The following is a 13180-nucleotide window of genomic DNA, read 5'->3' on the forward strand; positions in this document are numbered from 1 at the left end:
GATTGCTGGGTCAAATGGTATTTCTGGTTCTAGGTCTTTGAGGAATTGCCACTGTCTTCCACAATGATTGAACTAATTTACATTCCCACCAACAGTGTAAAAGCGTTCCTAGTTTTCCATAGCATCACCAGCATCTGTTGTTTCTTGACTTCTTAATAATCGCCATTCTGACTGGCATGCGATGGCATCTCATTGTGGTTTTGAACTTTTTTAGCTCCCACATGTGAGTGATAACATACGATATTTATCTTTCTATGTCTGGCTTGTTTGACTAATCATAATGACCTCCAGTTTTAGCCATGTTTCTACAAATGACAGGATTTCATCCTTTTCTATGGCTGAATAATACTCCATTATGTGCGTATAAACCACATTTTCTTTATCCATTCATCTATTTATGGACACCTAGGTAAATTCCACATCTTGGCTATTGTGAATAGTGCTACAATAAACATGGGAGTGCAAATTTCTCTTCAATATACTGACTTTCTTTTTGTTGAACATATGCTCAGCAATGGGATTGAATGGGTGGTGAATAGTCAATATGAATTCTGTAGAGAAACAGATATATGTGGTTTAAGCATTAACAATGACATTATAAATGAGAGCTTTACAAGACAGAGCTGGGAGTTTCTTTGGTCCTCTGGGCTAGTCAGCTATCCTTGGAACATTGTTCTTGGTTCTAAGTGCTTCTGGGATCAAGAAAGCACCTAAGATAGCAGCTATCCATTGATGAGGGAACTTGGAATCAGACTGTACAAAAATATCAAATAGGATTGCATTTAGGTGCATGTAATACAAACCCTGTTCTCACATTCTTGGGGTGTGGCTTTTGTTCCCTTGGCCACCAGATGGTTGCTCCATCTATAGGCACTGCATCTGCATTTCAGGCGGTAAAGATGTGAGATAGCGGTGAAGGGCAGAAGGTACATCTGTTCCTTATTGAACGAGAAAAAACCACAACTTTTTGGTCCACCTACCCCATAGGCATTTGCTTAAATCTCATTGGCCAGAACTAATGACCTTAGGAAAGACTTGCCTGCAAGTTCTAACTAAACTGAAATTAAGCTTTACTGTTAGTTCTGGCTAACTGTACAAGGAGGTGTGAGGAGGGGGATATTTTTAACTGGGCTTGTTGTCCTTTACGAAAATCAGAGTTGTGATAATAAAGAAAAGAAAGAGAGTGCTTATTGGGTAGGCAACTCACCATAAGTACTACAATGACAAGCCAGGGAAGAACTGAGAAACTGAATCTATGGAGAAGAACAAGAAAACACAGTATTTGAAGGTATCATTATAAATCCAGACATCGGTTGGATAGCTTTCTTTCACCAGCTCCCTCTTGTGTCTCTGTTGTTTCTGTACTTCACTTAATGCCTCAGCTTCTACCCCTAGTTCTGGAAAGACAGAATGAGATGGAAATGAAAGAATACATGTGAAAGTAGTTTTCTAAAAATGCTTGACTAACCCTACCAAGATGTATCTGGTTTTGGATTTCATTTGCTGCTACCTTAATTATCCAATGATAGTCACAGATAGAATTTCTTAAGCACCTATTATAAGGCATAGATATTACTATTCTTAATTTGTTGGATAGGAAATTAATGTTTACAAAGGGTAAGTCTATTGGTGACAAAGAGGTGAATCTGGGATTTGATCTATCATCTGAACTACTTCGAGCACATGAGAGGTGCTCATATTAAACACCTCATGCCTTACGCTCTGAGCTGGGTGCTGTAGTCTGCTTAAAAGCTCTGACTTGGCCGGGCGCGGTGGCTCACGCCTGTAATCCCAGCACTTTGGGAGGCCGAGGCGGGCGGATCACGAGGTCAGGAGATCGAGACCATCCTGGCTAACATGGTGAAACCCCGTCTCTACTAAAGATACAAAAAATTAGCCGGGCGTGGTGGCGGGCGCCTGTAGTCCCAGCTACTCGGGAGGCTGAGGCAGGAGAATGGCGTGAACCCGGGAGGCGGAGCTTGCAGTGAGCTGAGATTGCGCCACTGCACTCCAGCCTGGGCGACAGAGCCAGACTCCGTCTCAAAAAAAAAAAGAGAAAAAAAGAAAAAAAAAAAAAGCTCTGACTTTATTATTATGAATGCCCTGTGCCAAAAGAACATTTCTAGAAGAATCCTGTGTTTCTTAACCTGCGGCCCTCATATTACAGGTAGTTTTGAAACAGGAAAGGTTCCTTTGTCCCCCTCGCAGGGCAAGCGATGGAGTGGTTCCCTTCTTCAGTGCTCCGCTGCTCAAACCTCTAGGGGAACAGGCAGACAGGCAGGCTATGGGGCTCTGGACCCCACGGCAGTGTCTAGGGGTGAATGTTTACAGCTCCTGAAGCCCCAGTGGGCGTGTGTTTCAGGGTGCTCTCTTTGCCGTCTATAGGCAGTTTGTGTTAACCAGGTCAATTAGACCTTCTATCTTGTCTCAAGGACAGAGGGCTTTCTGTATCCCGGGTTCTTGCCTTGGTGTACCAGAAGAATCGGATCACACGTGGGCTTGGAGAATGAGTGCAAAGTTTTATTGAGTGGAAGTAGCTCTCAGCCGATGCGGAAGCCAGAAGGAAGATGATCTTCCCTTGGACTTGGGCTGCTTAGTGGCCCTGGCTCTCAGACTGTCCTGGCCAAACTCCGCCTCCTCCCCCTGGTAAATGGCCTGCCAAAGTGTATGCTCTTCTGCCGCTGTACTCTTCTGCCGGTGTGCTCCCCTTGACGTCTTCTTGGTGTCCAGGAGCTTGTGTCTTCCGTGGATCTGCTACTGTCAACATCCAGCTGCCTCTGTCTCTGCCTTGCTAGGGTCTCTAGGGTTTTTATAGGCCCAGGATGGGGGCATGGCAGGCCAGGGTGGTCTTGGAAAATGCCACATTTGGGCGGGAAGGCAGAAGTGCCTGTCCATGGGGGTAGAGCTCTAGCCAGGGACCACGCCCTCCTCACGCAGCACTTCCCTTCCCCATTTCCTATCATTTAAAGGAACCAGGCTCTTCCCTTCCCAGCACTCCTGCGTCAGTTTCATTATTTTAAAACATCCATGGGAGCTTTATATTTACCTATTATTACACTGCTGAGGGGAATGAAGTAGCATGTCTCTTTCCTTTTGATGTGAATCTCAGCAATTTTACCTGTTAACACTGGGACTGAACAGAAAATGACTTGCAATTATATGTTGTCATCTAATTCAAAATGGAGAATCAAAGTAGTATTATTGAATCAATGTAATGTAGGTACTTGAGAAAAGAAGCATATAAAACTTGAGACTCCCGGGAGTCAAAAAGATAGTATAGTCAGTAGAAAGTTTGGGGATAATCATAGCAACGAAACACAAAACCTGAGCAGGCTTCTCTTTAGTATATCATGTGGCAACATGAGTCATTCAGGGGCTGAAGTTCATCTATCTTTTTTTCCTTTCTTCCTTTCCTCTACCTCTTTCTTTTGTTCCAAGTTCTCTGTCACCCAACATCATCCCTCACTGGCTTTCTGGAGCTGGGCCCAGTCCACCTACATCACAGCAGGGATTTTATCACTGGTAGCAACAGAATCCAGCCAGTGGCGAGCTTGCTCTCACTCATTCCCTCAGACAGCGAGCATCTGCTGGATGGTTTTCTGAAATAATGTACCGTATTTTTTAAAAGGTCAACAATGCAGAGGCTAGCCATGCTGATTGTGGAAGCAGGATGCACAACAGGTAGTAATGAGACAGGGTTTTTCTTTCATCCGGTTTAACAAAGGTGGTTGTCCTCTAACTGTGATCTGATCTGAGATTGTTTTGTTTCCACGGTGAAAGCCCAAGTAGAAAGGGATTGCCACATATATACTAAGGAGGGACATGTGTCTAATGGGGGTAGCTTAATGCTGTATAAAGACCATAGTTTGATTTTCCCGGTTCCGTCCTTTTCAGGACTCATATTTCAGTTTTCAATACCCACAAAAATACTATTACTCTCTAGGCAGTAATTTGGAGAAATGACTGGGTATTTCCCGGTAGTAGGGAGTTGGGGCGGGGGGTGCGGGTGATGTAAGAGCAGCCTGGGAATCAAGCACAAGTTAGCAGAGATGGAGATGATGTGGAAAGTGTGTTACAGGCCTACAAATCTGAAGTTTTTAACTTCTATTGGGTGTAGAACCTAAATACAAAAGAAAACAATTGGAATTCTGGAACTTTGAAGATGAAAGGTCTTTAGAGATCTTTAAGTCCTCTTACGTTACAGCTGAAGCACAGAGATACAGAAAGAAAATTGAGGGGCCCAAGACTACAAAGCTGTTCAGTGGCAGCACCAGCCTCTGCCCAGTGTGGACCATAGCTCATAAGTTACATAGGAAACAGAGACAACAAATTATTCCTTGGAAAAGATATAAGGTGACCACTTTAGGCCTTGCCAAATGTGGGGGAAATGATTTGTGAAAATCTGGAAAGATCCTAAAACGTCATTTAGTTCAGTCTCTGTCTTACTGATTTCGAAATGTTTAGTGTTTTCTGTAATTATTTTATTAAATTTTTAAATTTTGAGATGATTGTAGATTCACAGTAGTTGTAAGAAATAATGCAAAGAGATCTTGTGTATCCTCTGCCTAATTTCTTCCAATGGTGCTAGCTTGCAAAACTATAGTAAAATGTTACAACCAGGATATTGGCATTGACATAATGAAAATAAAGAACAGTTTCATCACCAGAAGGAGACTTCTTATTGATGGTTCATAGTCACACACCTCCCTCGCTCCCCCAATCCCACCTCTGCCATAGACCGCTGGAAACCATTGATCCGTTCCTCATCTCTACTACTTTGTCATTTCAAGAATGTTATATAAATAGAACCATAAGATCTATAAGTAGAAAAATAAAATCCTAATCTTTGGAGATTCATCTTTTTTACTTGGTGTAATTTCCTTAAGATTTACTCAAGTTGTTTTGTGTTACCAGTAGTTTATTCCTTTTTTTTTTTTCTGTAGAGTATTCCATGATATGAATGTGCCAAAGATTATTCACCCATCAAAGGACATCTAGGTTGTTTCCAATTTCTGGCTATTGTGAATAAAGCTGCTATGGACACTCGTGTACTTATTTTTCTATGAACATATCTTCATTTCTTTGGCATAAATGCCCAGGAATGCAATTCCTGGGTCATACGGTAGTTGCATATTTCAGTTTATGAGGAACTGCCAAACTTCCTTCCAGAGAGACGGTATCATCTTACGTTCCTATTAGCAACATATGAGCAATCCACTTTCTCTACTTTGTCACTAGCACTTGATGTTGTCATTAATTTTTATTTTAACCATTTCAGTAGGTGTGTATTGATAGCTCTTGTGGTTTTAATTTGTATTTCTCTAAGGCTAATGATGTTAAACATATTTCATGTGCTTATTTTTTATCTGTAGTTTTGGGGCAAATGTCTATTCATATATTTTGCCTATGTTTCTGGTTGGATTTTTAAAAATTGTTTTTGAAAGTTTTTTGTATATTCTAAATACTACTTTGTTGGAAATATGGTTGGCAAGTATTTTCTCCCAGTCAATAGCTGTTGTGCCTTTACATTCTCCTCAAATGGTCTTTTGCAAAACAGAAGTTTTTGATTTTGATGAGGTCTAATTTATCAATTCCCCTTTAGTGTGTTATGTTTTGGAGTCAAACCGAAGATCTCTTAGTCTAGTCCTTTCTAGTCCTATGTCTCAAAGATTTTCTCCCATGTTTTTTCACTAAAAGTTCTATAGTTTAACATTTATGTTTAAGATCGTGGCCAGGAGTGGTGGCTCACGCCTGTAATCCCAGTACTTTGCGAGGCCGAGGCGGGCGGATCACGAGGTCAGGAGATTGAGACCATTCTGGCTAACATGGTGAAACCCCGTTTCTACTAAGAATACCAAAAATTAGCCAGGTTTGGTGGCGGATGCCTGTAGTCCCAGCTACTTGGGAGGCTGACGCAGGAGAATGGTGTGAACCTGGGAGGGGGAGCTTGCAGTGAGCTGAGATTGCGCTGCTGCACTCCAGCCTGGGCGACAGAGGGAGGCTCCGTCTCAAAAAAAAAAAAAAAAAAAAAAAAAAAAAAAAAAAAAAAAGATCGTGATATATTTTGAGTTGACTTGTGTAAGGTATAAGATTTAGGTCAACTTTTTTTTTTTTTTTTTTTTGCCTTCAGCATCATTCGTTGAAAAGGCTATGGTTTATCCATTGAATTGCTTTTGCAGCTTTGTCAAAAATTGGTTGGACATATTTATGTGAATCTATTTCTGGGTTCTCTATTCCATTTATTTATATGTCTAATCCTCTGCCAAGACTATATACTTTTGATTCCTGAAGCAATATAATAAGGCTTGAAATCAGGTAAAATGAGTGCTCTCACTTTAGTCTTTTTAAAAGTGTTTTAACTATTATAAGGCCTGTGCCTTTTAAATAGATTTTAGAATAAGCTTGTCTGTATCTACAAAACATCTTTCTGGGATTTGGATGGGAATTGCATTAAATCTACAGATCAATTTGGGGAGAATAAACATCATTACTATACTGAGTTTTCCAATCCATGAGAACAGTATGCCTCTTCATTTATTTAGGTGTTATTTGATTTTTTTCAATCAGAATTTTGTAATTTTCAGCATACAGATACTGTACATGTTAAGTTTATACCAATATAAGTATTCTACTTTCTTTGGCAAGATTAAAAATGAAAGTACATTTTAAATGTTGATTCCCATAAAAAATAGTGTATAGAAACTCTTTGTTAGTATATAAAAATGTTGATTTATATATGTTAATCTTGTGTCCGGAGACCTTACTGACCTTGCCTATTAATTCTAGGAATTTTTGTAGATTCTTTGAGATTTCCTACATACAGTATCATATCATCTGCATTACAGACAGTTTTACTTCTTACTTTCCCATCTGTATATCTTTTATTTCCTTTTCTTGCCTTATTTCAGTTGCCAGAACATCCAGTATTATGTTGAAAAAGAGTAGTAAGAGCAAATATCCTTGTCTTATTCCTCATTTTAGGAAATATTGTATTTAGCTGTTCACAATCAGGTGTTACGTTAGCTATAAGAGTTTTGTAGTTACTGTTTTATCAAGAAGATGTGTTTACTCTCTATTTCTAACTTGCTGAGAGTTTTTATCATGAATGGGTGTTAGATTGTGTCAAGTGCTTTTCCAGTGCCAATTGATATGATCATATTTTTTTTTCTTCTTTATCTGGTAGGTATGATAGTTTACATTGACTTTTTTCCAAATGTTGAACAAATATTGTATGCCTAGAATAAATCCTACTTGGTTATGGAGTATAATTTTTTCTATACATGGTTGTATTCAATTTGCTGATATTTTGTTGAGGATTTTTGGTTCTAAGTTTATAAGAGATATTGGCTGATTTTCTTTTTTGTATTTTCATTTGGTTTTGGTGGCAGGACAATGCTGGCCTCATAAAATGAGCTGGGAAATCTTACCTCCTCTTCTGTTTCTGAAAGATATTGTGTAAAAATCATGTTAATTCTTTAAATGTTTTATAGAATTCTCCAGTGAAACCATCTATACCTGGAGATTTATTTTCAGGAGATTTTAAATTAAAAATTAAAATTTTTCAGTGATTGAAAGGGCTATTCGGATTACTTACCTCATCTTGCTTCAGTTTTGCTAGTTGTGGTTTTGAGGAATTATTCTATGTCTTCCTAGGTGCCAAATTTATTAGCGTAAAGTTGTTCACAGTATTCCATTTAATAGCTGCAGGATTTGTAGTGATATCCCTTGTTTTATTCTGAATATCAATGATTTGTGTCCTCTCTTTTCATATTTGGCAATCTTATTAATTGTACTTTTTTAAAAGTTTTTTGCTATTTTTCTGTTTTCCTGTTTTCAAGTTCATTGATTTCTGCTCAATTATTTCCTTCCTTCTGCATGCTTTGGATTTTAATTTTTCTTTTTTTTTTTATTCTAGTATCTCAAAGTAGTAACTTAGTTATTGATTTTTAGATCTTTTCTTTTTTCTAAATTAAACATTTAATATCATAAATTTCCCTCCCAGTACTGATTTAAGTGCTTTCAACATATTTTGATATGTTGTATTTTTACATATTTTTTTCATGTCCCAGGATATGATCCTTTTTTTTTTTAATGTCCCAAGATACAGTCTTTTTTGGTGAATAGTCCATGGTGTTCGGAGAAAAGAAAAAAAGTATATTGGGCTGATGTTGTGTGGCATATTCTATATATGTTAATTAGATCCTGATCGTTGATTGTGTTGATCAGTTCTTCTATATCCTTGCTGATTTCCCGTCTGGTAGTTCTGTCAGTTTTTGAGGAGGGAGCTTGTGCTGATTAACTATTTGTCCATTTCTCCTTTCAGCTGTTTCACTTTTTGCCACACGTATTTAGAGTCCCTGTTTCTTGTTTTTGTTTTTTGGTGCATACATGTTTTAGGATAGTTATATCTTCCTGGTGGATTGGTCTTTTTATTATTATATAATGATGCTCTTAGGCTGAAACAATCTTCTTCCCTCTAAAGTCTACTTTATCTGATATTAATAGAACCACTGTTGCTTTGTTTTGTTTGCATGCAATATCTTTTTCCATCCTTTTACTTTCAACCTAATCATCCTTGAATTTTAAGAGTTTCTTGTAAACAGCATAAAATTGGGTCATGTTTTGTATCCACTACCACTCTGTCTTTTAATTGATGTAGTAGACCATTTATATTTAAAGTAATTATTGAATGTGTTAAGACATAAGTCTGCCATCTGATTATTTGTTTTCTATTTGTTCCCTCTGTTTCTTAATCTTTGGATTCTCTTCTCTTGCCCTGCTGTGAAATACTTGAACAATGTTAGAGTTTTATCTTGATTTTATGTGTTGCATTGTATTACTTTGCATAAATTTTTTTTAGTGGTTCTGGGTATTGCAGTATACATATGTGACATCACAGTCTATTGGTATCAACATTTTATTACTTCAAGTGAAGTGTAGAAACTATCTGCTTTTAGGTTCCTCTACCCTCCACATTCTTAGTTATCATTGTTTGTAATATCAGATGATTTTAAAATTTTTGTTTCAAGCATCACATATGATTTAGAAAACTCATAAGGAGATCTTGTTGTGCATACCCGTATTTGTGCTCTTTTCATTCTTCTTACTTCCGTCCTGATGCTCCAAGTTTCCTTCTTTTATCATACCCTTTCTGTTTTAAAAACTTCAAAACAGGATATTTTTGTTAGTGACTATTTTTTGTTTGTTTTTCTTTATCTGAGAATGTCATTATTTCCCTTTAATCCTGAATGATGGTTTTGAATTCATTGTTGACAGTTCTTTTCTGATAGCACTTAAAAAATATTATCTCACTTTCAACTGGACTCTTTTTAGATAAGAAATTTGCTGCCATTTGAATATGTTCCCCTAGGTAACATGCCATTTCTCTCTGGCTGTTTTCAAGTATTTTTCTTTAGCTTCAGTTTATAGAAGTTTAATTTTGATGTGTCTTGGTATAGATATCTCTGGATTTATCCTATTTAGAGTTTTTTCACCTTCTTGAATCTCTGACTGGATTTTTCAACAATTTTGGAAAGTTTATTTATTTATTAGAATGCTCTTTCAGGGCTAATTTTCTTCTCTTCTCCTTCAAAGAAACCAATGATGCAAATATACTGGATCTTTCATTATTGTCCCATAGGTTCCTGAGGCTTTCTTCATTTTTTTTCAGTCTATTTTCACTGTTCAGATTGGATAAATTTGAACACGGCCTCCCAAAGTGAGGTGTCCACTCTGATTTTTGTACATTGATTTTGTATCCTGAGACTTTGCTGAAGTTGCTTATCAGCTTAAGGAGATTTTGGGCTGAGACAATGGGGTTTTCTAGATATACAATCATGTCATCTGCAAACAGGGACAATTTGACTTCCTCTTTTCCTAATTGAATGCCCTTTATTTCCTTCCCCTGCCTGATTGCCCTGGCCAGAACTTCCAACACTATGTTGAATAGGAGTGGTGAGAGAGGGCATCCCTGTCTTGTGCCAGTTTTCAAAGGGAATGCTTCCAGTTTTTGCCCATTCAGTATGATACTGGCTGTGGGTTTGTCATAGATAGCTCTTATTATTTTGAGATACGTCCCATCAATACCTAATTTATTCAGAGTTTTTAGCATGAAGAGTTGTTGAATTTTGTCAAAGGCCTTTTCTGCATCTATTGAGATAATCATGTGATTTTTGTCTTTGGTTCTGTTTATATGCTGGATTACATTTATTGATTTGTGTATATAGAACCAGCCTTGCATCTCAGGGATGAAGCCCACTTGATCTTAGTGGATAAGCTTTTTGATGTGCTGCTGGATTCGGTTTGCCAGTACTTTATTGAGGATTTTTGCATCAATGTTCATCAAGGATATTGGTCTAAAATTCTCTTTTTTGGTTGTGTCTCTGCCCGGCTTTGGTATGAGGATGATGTTGGCCTCATAAAATGAGTTAGGGAGGATTCCCTCTTTTTCTATTGATTGGAATAGTTTCAGAAGGAATGGTACCAGTTCCTCCTTGTACCTCTGGTAGAATTCGGCTGTGAATCCATCTGGTCCTGGACTCTTTTCGATTGGTAAGCTATTGATTATTGCCACAATTTCAGAGCCTGTTATTAGTCTATTCGGAGATTCAACTTCTTCCTGGTTTAGTCTTGGGAGGGTGTATGCGTCGAGGAATGTATCCATTCCTTCTAGATTTTCTAGTTTATTTGTGTAGAGGTGTTTGTAGTATTCTCTGATGGTAGTTTGTATTTCTGTGGGATTGGTGGTGATATCTCCTTTATCATTTTTTATTGCGTCTATTTGATTCTTCTCTCTTTTCTTCTTTATTAGTCTTGCTAGCGGTCTATCAATTTTGTTGATCCTTTCAAAAAACCAGCTCCTGGATTCATTAATTTTTTGAAGGGTTTTTTGTGTCTCTATTTCCTTCAGTTCTGCTCTGATTTTAGTTATTCTTGCCTTCTGCTATCTTTTGAATGTGTTTGCTCTTGCTTTTCTAGTTCTTTTAATTGTGATGTTAGGGTGTCAATTTTGGATCTTTCCTGCTTTCTCTTGTGGGCATTTAGTGCTATAAATTTCCCTCTACACACTGCTTTGAATGTGTCCCAGAGATTCTGGTATGTTGTGTCTTTGTTCTCACTGGTTTCAAAGAACATCTTTATTTCTGCCTTCATTTCATTATGTACCCAGTAGTCATTCAGGAGCAGGTTGTTCAGTTTCCATGTAGTTGAGTGGTTTTGAGTGAGTTTCTTAATCCTGAGTTCTAGTTTGATTGCACTGTGGTCTGAGAGACAGTTTGTTATAATTTCTGATCTTTTACATTTGCTGAGGAGAGCTTTACTTCCAACTATGTGGTCAATTTTGAAATAGGTGTGGTTTGGTGCTGAAAAAAATGTATATTCTGTTGATTTGGGGTGGAGAGTTCTGTAGATGTCTATTAGGTCCACTTGGTGCAGAGCTGAGTTCAATTCCTGGGTATCCTTGTTAACTTTCTGTCTTGTTGATCTGTCTAATGTTGACAGTGGGGTGTTAAAGTCTCCCATTATTATTGTGTGGGAGTCTAAGTCTCTTTGTAGGTCACTCAGGACTTGATTTGTGAATCTGGGTGCTCCTGTATTAGATGCATATATATTTAGGATAGTTAGCTCTTCTCGTTGAATTGATCCCTTTACCATTATGTAATGGCCTTCTTTGTCTCTTCTGATCTTTGTTGGTTTAAAGTCTGTTTTATCAGAGACTAGGATTGCAACCCCTGCTTTTTTATGTTTTCCATTTGCTTGGTAGATCTTCCTCCATCCTTTTATTTTGAGCCTATGTGTGTCTCTGCACATGAGATGGGTTTCCTGAATACAGCACACTGATGGGTCTTGACTCTTTGTCCAATTTGCCAGTCTGTGTCTTTTAATTGGAGCACTTATTCCATTTACATTTAAAGTTAATATTGTTATGTGTGAATTTGATCCTGTCATTATGATGTTAGCTGGTTATTTTGCTCGTTAGTTGATGCAGTTTCTTCCTAGCCTCGATGGTCTTTACAATTTGGCATGATTTTGCAGTGGCTGGTACCGGTTGTTCCTTTCCATGTTTAGTGCTTCCTTCAGGAGCTATTGTAGGGCAGGCCTGGTGGTGACAAAATCTTTCAGCATTTGCTTGTCTGTGAAGGATTTTATTTCTCCTTCACTTAGGAAGCTTAGTTTGGCTGGATATGAAATTCTGGGTTGAAAATTCTTTTAAGAATGTTGAATATTGGCCCCCACTCTCTTCTGGCTTGTAGAGTTTCTGCCAAGAGATCCGCTGTTAGTCTGATGGGCTTCCCTTTGTGGGTAACCTGACCTTTCTCTCTGGCTGCCCTTAACATTTTTTCCTTCATTTCAACTTTGGTGAATCTGACAATTATGTGTCTTAGAGTTGCTCTTCTCGAGGAGTATCTTTGTGGTGTTCTCTGTATTTCCTGAATCTGAATGTTGGCCTACCTTGCTGGATTGGGGAAGTTCTCCTGGATAATATCCTGCAGTGTTTTCCAACTTGGTTCCATTCTCCCCGTCACTTTCAGGTACACCAATCAGACGTAGATTTGGTCTGTTCACATAGTCCCATATTTCTTGGAGGCTTTGTTTGTTTCTTTTTATTCTTTTTTCTCTAAACTTCCCTTCTCGCTTCATTTCATTCATTTCATCTTCCATCACTGATACCCTTTCTTCCAGTTGATCACATCAGCTCCTGAGGCTTCTGCATTCTTCGCGTAGTTCTCGAGCCTTGGCTTTCAGCTCCGTCAGCTCCTTTAAGCACTTCTCTGTATTGGTTATTCTAGTTATACATTCATCTAAATTGTTTTCAAAGTTTTTAACTTCTTTGCCTTTGGTTTGAATTTCCTCCTGTAGCTCAGAGTAGTTTGATCGTCTGAAGCCTTCTTCTCTCAGCTCGTCAAAGTCATTCTCCGTCTAGCTTTGCTCTGTTGCTGGTGAGGAACTGCGTTCCTTTGGAGGAGGAGAGGTGCTCTGCTTTTTAGGGTTTCCAGTTTTTCTGCTCTGTTTTTTCCCCATCTTCGTGGTTTTATCTACTTTTGGTCTTTGATGATGGTGATGTACAGATGGGTTTTTGTTGTGGATGTCCTTTCTGTTTGTTAGTTTTCCTTCTAACAGACAGGACCCTCAGCTGCAGGTCTGCTGGAGTTTGCTAGAGGTCCACTCCAGACCCTGTTTG

The 13180-nt window shown here is 38.3% G+C and overlaps 1 long non-coding RNA gene across 1 annotated transcript in view; it reads left to right on the forward strand.

The window, feature by feature from the left end:
* Positions 1–4263: 4263 nt before the first annotated feature.
* The window catches only part of LOC129534641 (uncharacterized), a 215458-nt gene continuing 206541 nt past the window's right edge, over positions 4264–13180 (forward strand). Inside the window, exon 1 of the long non-coding RNA XR_008681291.1 lies at positions 4264–4353. This is a non-coding gene — a long non-coding RNA (uncharacterized lncRNA). The remainder of the gene's footprint in view (positions 4354–13180) is intronic.

This window comes from Gorilla gorilla, chromosome 6, assembly GCF_029281585.2.
Source record: "Gorilla gorilla gorilla isolate KB3781 chromosome 6, NHGRI_mGorGor1-v2.1_pri, whole genome shotgun sequence".
In the NCBI taxonomy this organism is placed as follows: Eukaryota; Metazoa; Chordata; class Mammalia; order Primates; family Hominidae; genus Gorilla; species Gorilla gorilla.